We start from the raw sequence: 16,804 nt of genomic DNA on the forward strand, positions 1-16,804 counted from the left end.
TGTTCTACAATAGAAAGTGCGACAACGGAGACAGGAGTAAGTGGATGTCTGAATTCAAATCCTAGCTGGATAAAAAAAAAATCTCGATGTTATTAACGACATATTAAAACCATCATTAAGGACAAGAAAGAAATAAAGATCTCGGGCCTGTGTAGGATTTTTTTTTCAGTCTCAAAAGAAGGAATCCAAGTGACTCAGAGCTCAATTAGTTTTCAAGAAGTTGCTAAACATCGTGAAATATTCATATCTGTAAAAGACCACGTGCTTCCAGCTTGAGCGAGGCTTATTTAAGCTCGCAAGGTTATTTCACAGAGGTCCTGTCACCATGCCCTCATATCTCCTTCACCGTTGAGCTCATGCATATTAAAAGACGTAACACAGCTAAAGCATTAAAGGGAGAAATGGCAGATGGAGGATGTGTGATCCTGAATTTGACAAATCCAGGTCATCGCTTGAACCCCACGGCTCTTGCTCTCATGGGTTTAATAAGTTCGCTATGACCCAAAGTGTCAATCACAAAACTGGCGTCGTGATGTATACTAGTCGTCCAATAAGACGGTAATGAGCGCCGGTCACCTTCGCTTCCCCCCGACATTACGCTGCGTGTTGCTGTGACAAGCTTCACTGTGCTGACCTGCTCATGTAACACATCCGTTTTAATAATCATCTCTCCTCTGCATTTCTCACTCCTCCGCTTCATCCCGCTCATGAAAACGTCGGCTCGGTTACCGCCGCGCGCTCTGTTGTGAAACTCTTCACTCCTCCTCCGCTGGGTTGTTTTTTGTTTCAAGATGTTTTAAAGGTGTGCGAGATGTCTGTTAGGAAAGGCGAGACAATAGGCCTTGATTTACGGTAATTACGCTAATAAAGACTGTGCGTGAGGAACCGTTTCAGAAGTAGAGCTGGAGTGGGAGTTTGAGGACTGAAAACATTTTTAAAAATAAAAGCACTCTTAGGGTTGATGATAGCACGTCGTTTTCAGGACAGCAGGGAGCATGAACAGAGTCTATTTACGTTTAAACGTGTTTTATCGTCTCTGTGGAAAACACGTCATGATGCTATGGAAAATTTGTTTATTACAATGGAAGGTCTTTATTGTCGGAGTGGTGGTCGGAGATTTTGTGTATTGTTTTTTTCTTCAGCAGACATTCAGTTCTACACCTAGACAAAGAAAAAAACTAATTTTTTTTTTCATTTTGAGAAGCAAACGTTTTCATTTTAGCTACGCTTAAACACCGCTTTTTCCACACAAATGTTTCTGTCTTCATTGTAAATTAATATTTCTGCTCTTTGAGATGCTCCAAATGCATGTTCATCTAGAAAGCAGCTCAAATCTTCAACCAGTAAAATTCAGTGTAAGGTTATCCAATAGAGGAAAAAAACACATGTCTGAAACATACTAAAAGCCAACAGACTCAGAGCCTGAACATATTTCATTTGTTTATACTGGTTGAAAACATCCCATAAGTGGATTTCATCAGTGTTCTGGTGCAAAAGTGTGTCCCATACATCAGCCTACGTTCGACGGATAGATGGTTTAAACATGGAGACGCTGAGAAATGGATTGAAAAAAAAAGTGTTTAAGCAATTCAGCACTTTTGTTGGTTTTGTCTCCATTCAGAAAGAAAAGAGATGGAGAGTAAAGATGGAGTTTTACTCCAAATTGCGTAAAGTGGCATTACAAATATTTCCCAGGTTTAATGGATCACACGGCAACGTCCATGACACGTTAACATTCAACGCCTTTTGGAAAAGGAATTAAAGAAAAGAAAATTGGCATTTCTTTCCTAAAATAAAGCCAGATATCAGAGCGACACGGAAGTACCTCGCTTTACGGCGGAGCTTTTTAAAGCTACGCCATAAATCAAGCAATAACGTAGAGTTTCCTTAAAGCAATGATGTGTTGCCTGATTTTATTTCAGCAATCGTGTAGACAGGTGGATTGTTCCAGGGTTTTATGGGGCCATCCTCAATTTTCTGCACTCTCGTGGCATTTCAGCTTGACCTTTCGTGGCTGCCTTCCTGGATTGCCTTCTGCTCTACTGCAATTTTCTGCTATTTTTCCCAGACTGTATTCTTTTTTTTTTCTTTTTTCAAGCTTTTCTTTAACATGCGCCGAGTTTTTTAGGTACGCTAACTTTAATGTTCGGCTCCATTTGAAGCAGCTGCTTGGGTTGTTTGTTGTGCAGAATGTAATTAAGAGCTAATTAGGAAGGGTCTAAACCTCAGCGGGAGACAAATGACCGCTGGGACGGTTGTTTGTGGTATTTCTTTGATTTAGCAGCCACAAATTCGGAGCTACGGGAAAGGAACGAGAGGCGGAAGAAGAGTTTAGCCGTTCCTACAAAGAGGAAAGTGTGTGTGTGCGTGTGTGTGTGTTCACTCATTAGGTTGTGATGTGACTAAACACTCAGGTGTTTCTCTGAAAGGGTCTCGACCCGCAATTAGAGTTTTATTACCATTATTCCGCACAGGCCGTACGCTCCGAAGCCGGCAGGTCAAGCCGGTGATTTTAGAGGAGTGTGTGTGGCCGAGTGTGTAATCAGAGGTCAGAAACCCGCTGGCCGTACAACACCTCTGAAGTCAAGTCTTTTATCAGCAGTTTGAACTCCAGTCTCAGTGGTGGGTGTAAATAGACTCGCCTTGTGAATGAGATGAACTCTGTGTGTGTGTGTGTGTGTGTGTGTGTGAGAGAGAGAGAGAGAGAGAGAGAGAGAGAGAGTGATTTATACAGACAACTACAAAAGAAGAGCAGGAGGGAAACAAAGGGGAAAGTAATATCAGCTGAGGTTGGGAGGATTATTAAAGGATTAGAGTAATGAAATTAATCGGATTAATAATCCCTCGTTCATATAAATTAATCCGATTCGTGAACTGGTTTGATTTTCTTTCAACCTCTGTACAGAATTATTTAGTTATTACTTTTGAGAGAAATTTAGGGCCAGTTCCCACTAAAATGGAATGTGAACTGAAACTACAACTATATTAATAGTTAATAAATGAAAAAAACTAATTTGACTAAAAAAAAAAAAAAAACTAGTTTGTTTGCTTATTCAGTGAATTGGGTTTTTTGGGGGGAGCATTTTCTGTTCACACAGAAATAGATGTACAATGGTTTATGTATGTGTTTGTTTGTTTAATAATTCAGTAAAGCACTTTTTTGGAATAATTCTGTTTCAGTTCACACTGAATTGGATTCAGTTTTTTTCCCTCAGTTCTGACTCTGAATTCTGATTGATGATGGAAAGATGGACAGAGAACCAAATAAATAGATGATGGATAGATGGTTGGGGAGATGAATGGACAGATAAAGGAACATTTTATTTGTTTGTTTGTTTGTTTGTTTGCTCGATAGTTTGTGAAAACCAGTTTTATGGGTTCTGTTTCAATTCACATGAAAATAAATAAATCTAATACTAGTCTGTTTGTTCCTTTGTTTGATTTTGTTTGTTTTATTGGAAGTTGCTGTTCACACTAAAAATTAAAGTATTTTATTTATTTAGTTTACAATTCAGTTTTAGTTCACACATAAAATGATAAAATGATAACTATACCTCCCTCCCCACATCCCCCCGATTCCCCACAACGATCTATTTTATTTTACATTTTTATTAAACAAATTCATTTTCAAACCTTGACTGAAATACTCACTGAAAAATAAAACCTTTGTTTTTAAAATTCACCTTGTTTATTCTTTTCTCATCTGTTCATCTATCTAGCTTCACTTTATGTAGTTAGTGTTGAGAAACAGTTCTGGTTTTTATTTCTCTCTCTCTCTCTCTCTCTCTCTCTCTCTCTCTCTCTTTTGTGTAATGAAAATGATTTTTTTTTTTTTTTTAAAAAAAACACCATATGAAGAAGACGAGCTGCTGAGCGCTTGTCACACTTTTGTCATTTTTGTCACATTTTATGCACAAAAACACTTGAGAGTTGTTTCTAACTAAAAAATAAATAAATACATACAAAAACAAAAATGCAAAAAAATAAAGAAGAAAAAAAAACAGTTCACACGAAGGAGGAGGATGAGAATAATACTGCTTCCAGTAATGTGTGTGTGTGTGTGTGTGTGTGATTCAGTTCTACTGTATTTCCACTATTTTTCTCCGAATGCAAATGTTCTGGTGTCATTAAAGGGGTAATGGGGCAGAAAGAGCACGGCTCGAGACTCATTTAACTAACGCACCTCGGATCTGCCTCAGGATCTCTCACCTCGGGTCAGGAGAAGTGCTGATGCAGCAGAGAAACCTCCAACTCCAGATGGTATTTTCAGTCGTCAGAGCCATGCAGTTCAACTCATGCAGGTTTGTAAGGAGGGGGAAAAAAACCTCTTCCGTCTCTCCACACACACACACACATACACACACACACACACACACACATACACACACAGTCACACACACAGTCACACACAACAGGAAACACCAGAGTTGTAGAACATGGAAAGAAGGTGCAGGGGTTCTTTAGGATCATTAAGGTTCCTCAGCTCTTTATCCTTAAATCAGAACTAGGATTTTTGGTAATGCGGATTTGGGAAAACAAATATATAACAATGATGAGTGGGCGTGGCCACAGTGGAGCTGGGGCATGTCCTAAGTATATTCTGAGTTACCAGAATGTACCTTTATTAGACTTCTTAAACGTTTTGAATCATGTATCACATAAAGAACGTGTACACTTTATCCTGTTTTAGTAACCACCATGGAATGTTCCGGAAACAATTTTTTGTTCTTACTTGCATTATATTATCTCAACATCTCTCTTTTTTATTTCATTTCTTTTTTATTTCTTAAGTTAACTGGACAAATTAAACATCAGGAGAAACCACAAACTCCTCTGTCTTGAAGATGGCAGAAAACATAAAAGTACAGCTTTATGTCTAGATTAGCACTTTATATAAAGAAATGTATTTTTATATGAGATCGTTTCTAAGAATACATGAAGAGAAGGATCCTATAATTTAACTACAGTGGAGCCTCAGCATTTGAATTGAATTTCTTCTGGAGGCGAGTTCTTAAGGTGAAAATTTGTATTGAAACATGAATTTTTCCATCAGAAATAATGTAAATGCAGATAATCCGTTCCAGCCGCCCAAAAATATGAGCAATATTCCCAATATGAAGCGTATGGAAACTGTTTGGCTGCTTACAAAGAACTGACCCAAGCCAAGCATTCCATGTCAAGGCTCCTCACAGGAAGTCGTGCCACCAAGCTTGGGCTAAAAAATGCTTCGCGTGCTGATGCTAATTTAAATTTTTAAGGTGAAACTTCATAACATTTGTATGCCGAGGTTCCACCGTAATATTTCACTTTTCTTTAGACTAGTTCATTTTCTTTAGATTAGTGTAAGTATTAAATTCCTGCAGCATCAGTCAAGTGAACATCAGACTAGCGCAATGCTGACTCTCTTCATCCAAACACACTCATCCGGCACCATATGGCCACGATCTCTCCATCATGTTTAATACCTCCATTAACTGAAGCGCTCACAAAAGACCTGGTACAGGATCTGGATCACTGGAGCCCACATTTCACTCTAAAACACTCAACACCTAGCATCTGTACCTGTGCTTCTGAGAGAGATCATCCTGCAGCTAATGTGTTTGGAGAAAGAGATGTGATTGTGTAATGGGTTTTTTTTCACACACACACACACACAATACAACACACAGGACTATTTAAGATTTAATTGACACTTTTCCAGTTATGTTTTTCTTCTTGGATAAAACCAGTTTCTTTTTTTTTTTTATTCTAACCTTATATCCCTCCATCCAACTATCCATCCATCCACCTGTTCATCTATCCATTTATTTACACAACCATCCATTCACCCATTCATTCATCTATCCATTTATACATCCATCCAAACACCTATTCATCCATCCATTTATTTATACATCCATCTGTATACCCATTCATTCATATATTCACACATACATACATACAAAAATACAGCTGTCCATCCATCCATCTATACATCTATCTGACCACCCATTCATCCATCCATTTATTTATACAACCTTCCATACACCAATTCATTCATCCATGCATACATACATTTGTCCATCCATCCATCCATCCATCCATCCATCCATCCGTCCAAACAACGTTCCATCTCTTTATGAATATATCCACCTGTCCCTGTCTATCCATCCCTTCCTTTATCTGTCCTTTCAAAAATTCATCTCGCCAACCAGCCTCATCTATTCATTTGATCTATCTGTATATCTATCTTTCCATCATCGATCAGAATTCAGAGTCAGAACTGAGGAAAAAAGCAACGATCTGACAGTTTTATTGCTTCTATAGTAACAGCTCATTCATAGGGATTAGTATGCCAGACCCCAAATATACAGTAACCTAAGAGACTTTTATTAAACATTTATGGAAGGAGTCTCCAGTGTTAGAGGTAAAGTTTAACTATTTTCTTATAACTGTATGACATTTTTTATTAATCAATTTATAACCACCATTATATCTATCATAAACTATTTATAGACTAGGCCATGCCTTCTTCAGGAGTAGTAGTAGTAGTAGTCGTGGTGATGGTGGTGTTAGGCCACACCTTCTTCAGTAGAAGTAGTAGTAGTTGTGGTGCTAGGCCACACCTTCTTCAGTAGTAGTAGTAGTAGTGGTAGTAATGCTAGGCCACACCTTCTTCAGTAGTAGTAGTAGTTGTAGTGGTGGTGGTGGTGGTGATGGTGGTGTTAGGCCACGCCTTCTTCAGTAGGAGTTGTAGTGGTGTTAGGCCACACCTTCATTGGTGGTGGTGGTGGTGGTGATGGTGGTGTTAGGGCACACCTTCATCAGTAGTAGTAGATGTGGTGGTGGTGGTGATGGTGGTGCTAGGCCACGCCTTCTTCAGTAGTAGTAATAGTAGTGGTTGTGGTGGTTCTAGACCACGCCTTTTTCAGTAGTAGTAATAATAGTTGTAGTGGTGGTGGTGGTGCTAGGCCACGCCTTCTTCAGTAGTAGTAGTAGTAGTCATGGTGGTGGTGGTGATGCTAGGCCACGTCTTCATTTGTAGTAGTAGTAGTAGTTGTGATGGTGGTGGTGGTGGTGCTAGGCCACGCCATCTTCAGTATCACAATGAAAAAATAAAAGCTGTTTCATTTAGCAAAACAGAGACAAAGACCAGTTTACTGATTTGAATCATACACACAATGAAAGGACTTTTTTAGAAGGCAAAATTTTTTTTTATTATTTGGATGTGTGAGTGAGAGAGAGAGAGAGAGAGAGAGAGAGAGAGAGCTTGTAGTAAAAAGAGGGGACGCCTTAACACAGCCCAGGGCTCACCGCAGGGCTTCAGGGACGTAATTAATTAACAACTACAACAAAAAGATCTAGGCATAGACCTCCAGAGGCACGGCACACTCTCAGATCTCAAGCCCGGAAAGAGAAAGAGGGCATCAGCGGGACGAAAAACACCCAAACCAGCATGAGCGTGAATCAAAGATCTAAATGAGCCCGGCTTTAAAAAGGCTCGTCATTAAAGGCTTCGTCGGTGATGACAGGAGTGCATGAATCTCAGGAGTGCTTCCTCCTACTGAGCTGGAAAAAAAACTCAACACACTCTCAATCATAACACAAAATAGGCCAATGATTTAAAAATAAATAGAAATAATTAGAAGTAATTATAGTGGCACTAAGTGCTATATGTATTTGCATAATACACCCAAGGGGTCCAGGCACTTCAAAATATCGCAATATTAATATAGATTTAAAGCTTCAAAAGATGCCTTCTTAGTCTGATCTAGCCTTCCTCTGAAAATGAGTAAATAATGTTATACAGCTCCGTCCAAAATCATATCACTCTGAAAAACTGCAAAAGATTTTAAAATCTCGCACTCCTCGGGTAGACAGGAAGCAGGATGCATGTAAACTCATCTTTATTAGGGCTGATCCAGGAATCAACGTCAGTCCAGGCAGCAAGGGGTCAAAAAACAGGAAGACAAAGACAAAGATCTGAAATCGGAAAACAAGCAACAGTCCAAGATCAAAAAGTGGAAGAAATGGACACTAGAGAATAATTAGGAGGAAGAACAGCTTCGAAATCCAGTGAATCTCGCCAAGACAAGGACACATACCAGGAAAAGAAAACAACAAAAAGGCTTAAAATGGAACATCTGGACTGGAGTTGTTATTGGTTTGGGAGAATTGTTGTGTTTTGGGAGGATGGTTATATTTTCGTGTGTATCTGGGAGTGTGGTGTGTGTTTGGGAGGATTGTTATTTTTTGTTGCATTTTTGGGGAGGATTGTTGTGTGTTGGGGAGGATTGTTGTGTTGTGGTGTGTGTTTGAGATGAGTGTTGTGTTGTGGTGTGTGTTTGGGAGGATTGTTGTGTTTTGGTGTGTGTTTGGGAGGATTGTTGTGTTGTGGTGTGTGTTTGAGATGAGTGTTGTGTTGTGGTGTGTGTTTGGGAGGATTGTTGTGTTTTGGTGTGTGTTTGGGAGGATTGTTGTGTTGTGGTGTGTGTTTGAGATGAGTGTTGTGTTGTGGTGTGTGTTTGGGAGGATTGTTGTGTTTTGGTGTGTGTTTGGGAGGATTGTTGTGTTGTGGTGTGTGTTTGAGATGAGTGTTGTGTTGTGGTGTGTGTTTGGGAGGATTGTTGTGTTTTGGTGTGTGTTTGGGAGGATTGTTGTGTTGTGGTGTGTGTTTGGGAGGATTGTTGTGTTTTGGTGTGTGTTTGAGATGAGTGTTGTGTTGTGGTGTGTGTTTGGGAGGATTGTTGTGTTGTGGTGTGTGTTTGGGAGGATTGTTGTGTTGTGGTGTGTGTTTGAGATGATTGTTGTGTTGTGGTGTGTGTTTGAGATGACTGTTGTGTTGTGTGTTTGGGAGGATTGTTGTGTTGTGGTGTGTGTTTGAGATGAGTGTTGTGGTGTGTGTTTGAGATGACTGTTGTGTTTTGGTGTGTGTTTGGGAGGAGTGTTGTGTTTTGGTGTGTTTGTGAGGATTGTTGTGTTGTGGTGTGTGTTTGAGATGAGTGTTGTGTTGTGTGTTTGGGAGGATTGTTGTGTTGTGGTGTGTGTTTGAGATGAGTGTTGTGGTGTGTGTTTGGGAGGATTGTTGTGTTGTGGTGTGTGTTTGAGATGACTGTTGTGTTTTGGTGTGTGTTTGGGAGGATTGTTGTGTTGTGGTGTGTGTTTGGGAGGATTGTTGTGTTGTGGTGTGTGTTTGGGAGGATTGTTGTGTTGTGGTGTGTGTTTGGGAGGATTGTTGTGTTGTGGTGTGTGTTTGGGAGGATTGTTGTGTTGTGGTGTGTGTTTGGGAGGATTGTTGTGTTGTGGTGTGTGTTTGGGAGGATTGTTGTGTTGTGGTGTGTGTTTGAGATGAGTGTTGTGTTTTGGTGTGTGTTTGAGATGAGTGTTGTGTTTTGGTGTGTGTTTGGGAGGATTGTTGTGTTGTGGTGTGTGTTTGAGATGAGTGTTATGTTGTGGTGTGTGTTTGGGAGGATTGTTGTGTTGTGGTGTGTGTTTGAGATGAGTGTTGTGTTGTGGTGTGTGTTTGGGAGGATTGTTGTGTTTTGGTGTGTGTTTGGGAGGATTGTTGTGTTGTGGTGTGTGTTTGGGAGGATTGTTGTGTTTTGGTGTGTGTTTGAGATGATTGTTGTGTTGTGGTGTGTGTTTGAGATGACTGTTGTGTTGTGTGTTTGGGAGGATTGTTGTGTTGTGGTGTGTGTTTGAGATGAGTGTTGTGGTGTGTGTTTGGGAGGATTGTTGTGTTGTGGTGTGTGTTTGAGATGACTGTTGTGTTTTGGTGTGTGTTTGGGAGGATTGTTGTGTTGTGGTGTGTGTTTGGGAGGATTGTTGTGTTGTGGTGTGTGTTTGGGAGGATTGTTGTGTTGTGGTGTGTGTTTGGGAGGATTGTTGTGTTGTGGTGTGTGTTTGAGATGAGTGTTGTGTTTTGGTGTGTGTTTGAGATGAGTGTTGTGTTTTGGTGTGTGTTTGGGAGGATTGTTGTGTTGTGGTGTGTGTTTGAGATGAGTGTTATGTTTTGGTGTGTGTTTGGGAGGATTGTTGTGTTGTGGTGTGTGTTTGGGAGGATTGTTGTGTTTTGGTGTGTGTGTTTGGGAGGATTGTTGTGTTGTGGTGTGTGTTTGGGAGGATTGTTGTGTTTTGGTGTGTGTTTGGGAGGATTGTTGTGTTTTGGTGTGTGTGTTTGGGAGGATTGTTGTGTTGTGGTGTGTGTTTGGGAGGATTGTTGTGTTGTGGTGTGTGTTTGGGAGGATTGTTGTGTTGTGGTGTGTGTTTGAGATGAGTGTTGTGTTTTGGTGTGTGTTTGAGATGAGTGTTGTGTTTTGGTGTGTGTTTGGGAGGATTGTTGTGTTGTGGTGTGTGTTTGAGATGAGTGTTATGTTTTGGTGTGTGTTTGGGAGGATTGTTGTGTTTTGGTGTGTGTGTTTGGGAGGATTGTTGTGTTGTGGTGTGTGTTTGGGAGGATTGTTGTGTTTTGGTGTGTGTTTGGGAGGATTGTTGTGTTTTGGTGTGTGTGTTTGGGAGGATTGTTGTGTTTTGGTGTGTGTGTTTGGGAGGATTGTTGTGTTGTGGTGTGTGTTTGGGAGGATTGTTGTGTTTTGGTGTGTGTTTGGGAGGATTGTTGTGTTGTGGTGTGTGTTTGGGAGGATTGTTGTGTTGTGGTGTGTGTTTGGGAGGATTGTTGTGTTGTGGTGTGTGTTTGGGAGGATTGTTGTGTTTTGGTGTGTGTTTGGGAGGATTGTTGTGTTGTGGTGGGTGTTTGGGAGGATTGTTGTGTTGTGGTGGGTGTTTGGGAGGATTGTTGTGTTGTGGTGTGTGTTTGGGAGGATTGTTGTGTTTTGGTGTGTGTTTGGGAGGATTGTTGTGTTTTGGTGTGTGTTTGGGAGGATTGTTGTGTTGTGGTGGGTGTTTGGGAGGATTGTTGTGTTTTGGTGTGTGTTTGGGAGGATTGTTGTGTTTTGGTGTGTGTTTGGGAGGATTGTTGTGTTTTGGTGTGTGTTTGGGAGGATTGTTGTGTTGTGGTGGGTGTTTGGGAGGATTGTTGTGTTTTGGTGGGTTTTTGGGAGGATTGTTGTGTTTTGGTGGGTGTTTGGGAGGATTGTTGTGTTGTGGTGTGTGTTTGGGAGGATTGTTGTGTGTTTGGGAGGATTGTTGTGTTTTGGTGTGTGTTTGGGAGGATTGTTGTGTTTTGGTGTGTGTTTGGGAGGATTGTTGTGTTGTGGTGGGTGTTTGGGAGGATTGTTGTGTTTGGTGGGTGTTTGGGAGGATTGTTGTGTTTTGATGTGTGGTTGGAAGGATTGTTGTGTTTTGGTGTGTGTTTGGGAGGATTGTTGTGTTTTGGTGGGTGTTTGGGAGGATTGTTGTGTTGTGGTGGGTGTTTGGGAGGATTGTTGTGTTTTGGTGGGTTTTTGGGAGGATTGTTGTGTTTTGGTGGGTGTTTGGGAGGATTGTTGTGTTTTGTTGTGTGTTTGGGAGGATTGTTGTGTTTTGGTGGGTGTTTGGGAGGATTGTTGTGTTTTGGTGGGTGTTTGGGAGGATTGTTGTGTTTTGGTGGGTGTTTGGGAGGATTGTTGTGTTGTAGTGTGTGTTTGGGAGGATTGTTGTGTTGTGGTGTGTGTTTGGGAGGATTGTTGTGTTGTGGTGTGTGTTTGGGAGGATTGTTGTGTTGTGGTGTGTGTTTGGGAGGATTGTTGTGTTGTGGTGTGTGTTTGAGATGAGTGTTGTGGTGTGTGTTTGGGAGGATTGTTGTGTTGTGGTGTGTGTTTGAGATGAGTGTTGTGTTGTGTGTTTGGGAGGATTGTTGTGTTGTGGTGGGTGTTTGGGAGGATTGTTGTGTTGTGGTGTGTGTTTGGGAGGATTGTTGTGTTTTGGTGTGTGTGTTTGGGAGGATTGTTGTGTTGTGGTGTGTGTTTGGGAGGATTGTTGTGTTTTGGTGTGTGTTTGGGAGGATTGTTGTGTTGTGGTGTGTGTTTGAGATGAGTGTTGTGTTTTGGTGTGTGTTTGGGAGGATTGTTGTGTTGTGGTGTGTGTTTGGGAGGATTGTTGTGTTGTGGTGTGTGTTTGAGATGAGTGTTGTGTTTTGGTGTGTGTTTGAGATGAGTGTTGTGTTTTGGTGTGTGTTTGGGAGGATTGTTGTGTTGTGGTGTGTGTTTGAGATGAGTGTTATGTTTTGGTGTGTGTTTGGGAGGATTGTTGTGTTTTGGTGTGTGTGTTTGGGAGGATTGTTGTGTTGTGGTGTGTGTTTGGGAGGATGTGTTGTGTTTTGGTGTGTGTTTGGGAGGATTGTTGTGTTTTGGTGTGTGTGTTTGGGAGTATTGTTGTGTAGTGGTGTGTCAATGGGACGATTGTTGTGTTGGGGAGGATTGTTGTGTTTTGGTGTGTGTGTTTGGGAGGATTGTTGTGTTGTGGTGTGTGTTTGGGAGGATTGTTGTGTTGTGGTGTGTGTATGGGAGGATTGTTGTGTTTGGGAGGATTGTTGTGTTTTGGTGGGTGTTTGGGAGGATTGTTGTGTTTTGGTGGGTGTTTGGGAGGATTGTTGTGTTGTGGCGTGTGTTTGGGAGGATTGTTGTGTTGTGGTGTGTGTTTGGGAGGATTGTTGTGTTTTGGTGTGTGTTTGGGAGGATTGTTGTGTTTTGGTGTGTGTGTTTGGGAGGATTGTTGTGTTGTGGTGTGTGTTTGGGAGGATTGTTGTGTTGTGGTGTGTGTTTGGGAGGATTGTTGTGTTGTGGTGTGTGTTTGAGATGAGTGTTGTGTTTTGGTGTGTGTTTGGGAGGATTGTTGTGTTGTGGTGGGTGTTTGGGAGGATTGTTGTGTTGTGGTGTGTGTTTGGGAGGATTGTTGTGTTGTGGTGTGTGTTTGGGAGGATTGTTGTGTTTTGGTGGGTGTTTGGGAGGATTGTTGTGTTTTGGTGTGTGTTTGGGAGGATTGTTGTGTTGTGGTGTGTGTTTGGGAGGATTGTTGTGTTTTGGTGTGTGTTTGGGAGGATTGTTGTGTTTTGGTGTGTGTTTGGGAGGATTGTTGTGTTTTGGTGTGTGTTTGGGAGGATTGTTGTGTTTTGGTGTGTGTTTGGGAGGATTGTTGTGTTGTGGTGGGTGTTTGGGAGGATTGTTGTGTTTTGGTGGGTTTTTGGGAGGATTGTTGTGTTTTGGTGGGTGTTTGGGAGGATTGTTGTGTTGTGGTGTGTGTTTGGGAGGATTGTTGTGTTTTGGTGTGTGTTTGGGAGGATTGTTGTGTTTTGGTGTGTGTTTGGGAGGATTGTTGTGTTTTGGTGTGTGTTTGGGAGGATTGTTGTGTTGTGGTGGGTGTTTGGGAGGATTGTTGTGTTTTGGTGGGTGTTTGGGAGGATTGTTGTGTTTTGTTGTGTGTTTGGGAGGATTGTTGTGTTTTGGTGTGTGTTTGGGAGGATTGTTGTGTTTTGGTGTGTGTTTGGGAGGATTGTTGTGTTGTGGTGGGTGTTTGGGAGGATTGTTGTGTTTTGGTGGGTTTTTGGGAGGATTGTTGTGTTGTGGTGTGTGTTTGGGAGGATTGTTGTGTTTTGTTGTGTGTTTGGGAGGATTGTTGTGTTTTGGTGTGTGTTTGGGAGGATTGTTGTGTTTTGTTGTGTGTTTGGGAGGATTGTTGTGTTTTGGTGGGTGTTTGGGAGGATTGTTGTGTTTTGGTGGGTGTTTGGGAGGATTGTTGTGTTTTGGTGGGTGTTTGGGAGGATTGTTGTGTTGTGGTGTGTGTTTGGGAGGATTGTTGTGTTGTGGTGTGTGTTTGGGAGGATTGTTGTGTTGTGGTGTGTGTTTGGGAGGATTGTTGTGTTGTGGTGTGTGTTTGAGATGAGTGTTGTGGTGTGTGTTTGGGAGGATTGTTGTGTTGTGGTGTGTGTTTGAGATGACTGTTGTGTTTTGGTGTGTGTTTGGGAGGATTGTTGTGTTTTGGTGTGTGTTTGGGAGGATTGTTGTGTTGTGGTGTGTGTTTGGGAGGATTGTTGTGTTGTGGTGTGTGTTTGGGAGGATTGTTGTGTTGTGGTGTGTGTTTGGGAGGATTGTTGTGTTGTGGTGTGTGTTTGAGATGAGTGTTGTGTTTTGGTGTGTGTTTGAGATGAGTGTTGTGTTTTGGTGTGTGTTTGGGAGGATTGTTGTGTTGTGTGTTTGGGAGGATTGTTGTGTTGTGGTGGGTGTTTGGGAGGATTGTTGTGTTTTGGTGTGTGTTTGGGAGGATTGTTGTGTTGTGGTGGGTGTTTGGGAGGATTGTTGTGTTTTGGTGGGTGTTTGGGAGGATTGTTGTGTTTTGTTGTGTGTTTGGGAGGATTGTTGTGTTTTGGTGTGTGTTTGGGAGGATTGTTGTGTTGTGGTGTGTGTTTGAGATGAGTGTTGTGTTTTGGTGTGTGTTTGGGAGGATTGTTGTGTTTTGGTGGGTTTTTGGGAGGATTGTTGTGTTTTGGTGGGTGTTTGGGAGGATTGTTGTGTTTTGTTGTGTGTTTGGGAGGATTGTTGTGTTTTGGTGTGTGTTTGGGAGGATTGTTGTGTTTTGGTGGGTGTTTGGGAGGATTGTTGTGTTTTGGTGGGTGTTTGAGATGAGTGTTATGTTTTGGTGTGTGTTTGGGAGGATTGTTGTGTTGTGGTGTGTGTTTGGGAGGATTGTTGTGTTGTGGTGGGTGTTTGGGAGGATTGTTGTGTTGTGGCGTGTGTTTGGGAGGATTGTTGTGTTTTGGTGGGTGTTTGGGAGGATTGTTGTGTTTTGGTGGGTGTTTGGGAGGATTGTTGTGTTTTGGTGGGTGTTTGGGAGGATTGTTGTGTTTTGGTGGGTGTTTGGGAGGATTGTTGTGTTTTGGTGTGTGTGTTTGGGAGGATTGTTGTATTGTGGTGTGTGTTTGAGAACATTGTAATGCATTTGATGTGGGTTTGGAAGAATTGTTATGTTTCCCTGATAGTTTAAGAAGATTTGTGTATCTTGGCTCAGCATGTAGCGTTGCTTCCTCACAGCTCCAGGGTTCCTTTGTTTGATCCAGGGCTCAGTTTACCGCTTGTGCAGAGTTTAACATGTTCTTCTTATTGCCACTGCATGCAGAATAAAACACTCACTGAAGAGAATTGAGTACTCTTACTGTTAAATATCGAGTGTTTTGATATTCACGATGATGGCAAAGCCGCATGACATGACAGAAACCGTTTCGGCTCATTTTCATTTGAATATGTTTTACGTTAAAGCCACGAAAGCTAAACCCACCCCTCGCTCATCCTGACTCATTTTTTTTCTATGCGGTATGGCTCCCATCAATCTTGAAGCTATGTTGATAACACGGCGCTAACGCTTTAGCTTGTGTGGATTTCTTATAACTTGCCCGCTGTTCGGAGAGAGGAGTGTGAGCCGCTCGGGGCACTGTAGCAGTTTTATTAGCTTGCACAGCCACTCAATTTCCATGTAATTTAGGAGCTGGCTGAGCAGAGTGGGCTTTGGCGGGGGAAGGCGTAAATCTGGCCTTATCTAGCACCTGCATGCACAGTTCATCCCCTTTCCCCATGCCAACAACAGATCAATAATTCATGACAAAACCACAATCTTGCATCACACAGAAACACACACACAGACAAAATTATTGGCCGCCCGTGTGCTTGAAAATATAGCGAGGAAATATTAAAATGGAGTTATTTCAGCGAGTACAGAGGGATGAGTGCAGCATTGCCTGACTCTCCAAACCAAAAATGGACAAAACACTCACCTTGAGGCGAAGTTCGAGGCCCAGCACAGTGGCTGTGTGTAAACAGGATTAAATTACTCCAAATGGCTCGTGACAAATGGACTTGTTCTCCTGGCTGTCGTGTCGCTTTTGGCCAGGATCGACACCGACGGGCGGCTGGACAAATTGAACAGGTGAAGCCGTTTGTTAATTCTCAGAAAGCTTGAAATCCTAATCTCCAATTAGGCTGAGTGACAGAAACTGGGATAAATGTAAAAAAAAACCAGGTCTCTCACCTGAAAGTGGAAGCATCGACACCATATCCCTCATATCTTTGAACTTCCTGTCATTAAATTCTCCAATTATCACCAGTCTGTGTTTTAGGTTTTATTACAAAAGTTGCTTTTGGAGACTTGCTTTCGGCTTCTTCTTCTTCTTTTTTTTCTTCATTTTTCATCATCTAATCGTGCTTCAGGGCTGATCTTAAGCTGTAAGACATCTCTAATGATACACTCCAGATCTGCCATCATCAATAACGCAAACTTTTGCACAAGGTAAGAAGTTTAATTCTACTTTACTTCCTTTTTTTATAAAGAACTTGCCAGTAGTCATGACGAAGTGGATGAATCTGTCTTTATAGCACGCTGGAGCAAGAGAAAATTTCCTCCTTATCTAACCGGGAAAAAAAAACATACCCCGAGAGCATTTAATCAGCCATGATGTTTAGCATCTGATGTTTTTTACTTTATTTAAAGCTGGAGCTTTGATGCTAAAATAAAGTAATATCACAATAGCCAACAGCTTCGCATTCAAATTGTTCAAGACAGCAGTGGTTGGTATCTTGTAGGCGTCTCTTTTTTACTCATGGTTTTCTATTAGCTCCATGCTAGCTCAGTATCCACGCAAGCTAGCCACAGAATGTATACGAACCACCCACGTTATCGCAAATGTACAATAAAACTCTGGAGGGAAATGTTTGTGTTTAAAATACAACCCTGCAGCACAATGCCTGTCTGTAGTGTCAGAATTGATCTAAAACAACATTTTGCTTTTTTTTGTGATTTTACAAGCATGAAGGGTTTGATGGACTGAAATAGAAATGGCAAAAACACCAGTGTTGTTCAAGCACGTAGCTGCACAGCGGGTATCATCGACCAGCTCACGAGC

At 41.6% G+C, this 16,804-nt stretch overlaps 1 long non-coding RNA gene across 1 annotated transcript in view; it reads right to left on the bottom strand.

Annotated features, from left to right (window-relative positions):
• Nucleotides 1–16,454, bottom strand: part of LOC131365493 (uncharacterized) — a 72,682-nt gene extending 56,228 nt beyond the window's left edge. Inside the window, exons 1-2 of the long non-coding RNA XR_009206695.1 lie at nt 15,934–16,454; nt 15,680–15,814 (exon numbers count right to left, since the gene is read on the bottom strand). This is a non-coding gene — a long non-coding RNA (uncharacterized LOC131365493). The remainder of the gene's footprint in view (nt 1–15,679; nt 15,815–15,933) is intronic.
• Nucleotides 16,455–16,804: the final 350 nt, after the last annotated feature.

Source organism: Hemibagrus wyckioides, linkage group LG15 (genome assembly GCF_019097595.1).
Source record: "Hemibagrus wyckioides isolate EC202008001 linkage group LG15, SWU_Hwy_1.0, whole genome shotgun sequence".
Lineage (NCBI taxonomy): Eukaryota > Metazoa > Chordata > Actinopteri > Siluriformes > Bagridae > Hemibagrus > Hemibagrus wyckioides.